Source organism: Nematolebias whitei, chromosome 8 (genome assembly GCF_014905685.2).
Source record: "Nematolebias whitei isolate Nwh7 chromosome 8, NemWhi1, whole genome shotgun sequence".
NCBI classification, from domain to species: domain Eukaryota; kingdom Metazoa; phylum Chordata; class Actinopteri; order Cyprinodontiformes; family Rivulidae; genus Nematolebias; species Nematolebias whitei.
In genome coordinates this window covers 8,350,267-8,350,567 of record NC_056505.1, presented here as the reverse complement: position 1 = coordinate 8,350,567, position 301 = coordinate 8,350,267, and positions in this window count along the sequence as shown.

Genomic DNA, 301 nt, shown 5'->3' with positions numbered 1-301 from the left:
GGGGGGGGGTGTCTTTCAACTGGCTGTTATATGTGGGCACTATACGCCCCCTAACGGCGAGCATTACCAAATCATCACATTCAGAGACTGCAATGAATCAGCACGTGTCGAGATTATGGACATCAGGATGGAGATGTGTGGTTTAACATTTAGTTTGTCTGATAATCCAGAACAGAATTAACAAACAAAAAAAATGCTGTTAACTGAGCTGCACTGTGCTTGGAATACAAGAAGAGACTATAATGTGAATGTACCAGTACACCCCCCCCCCCCCCACACCCCCCAAAAAATGGAACATGTG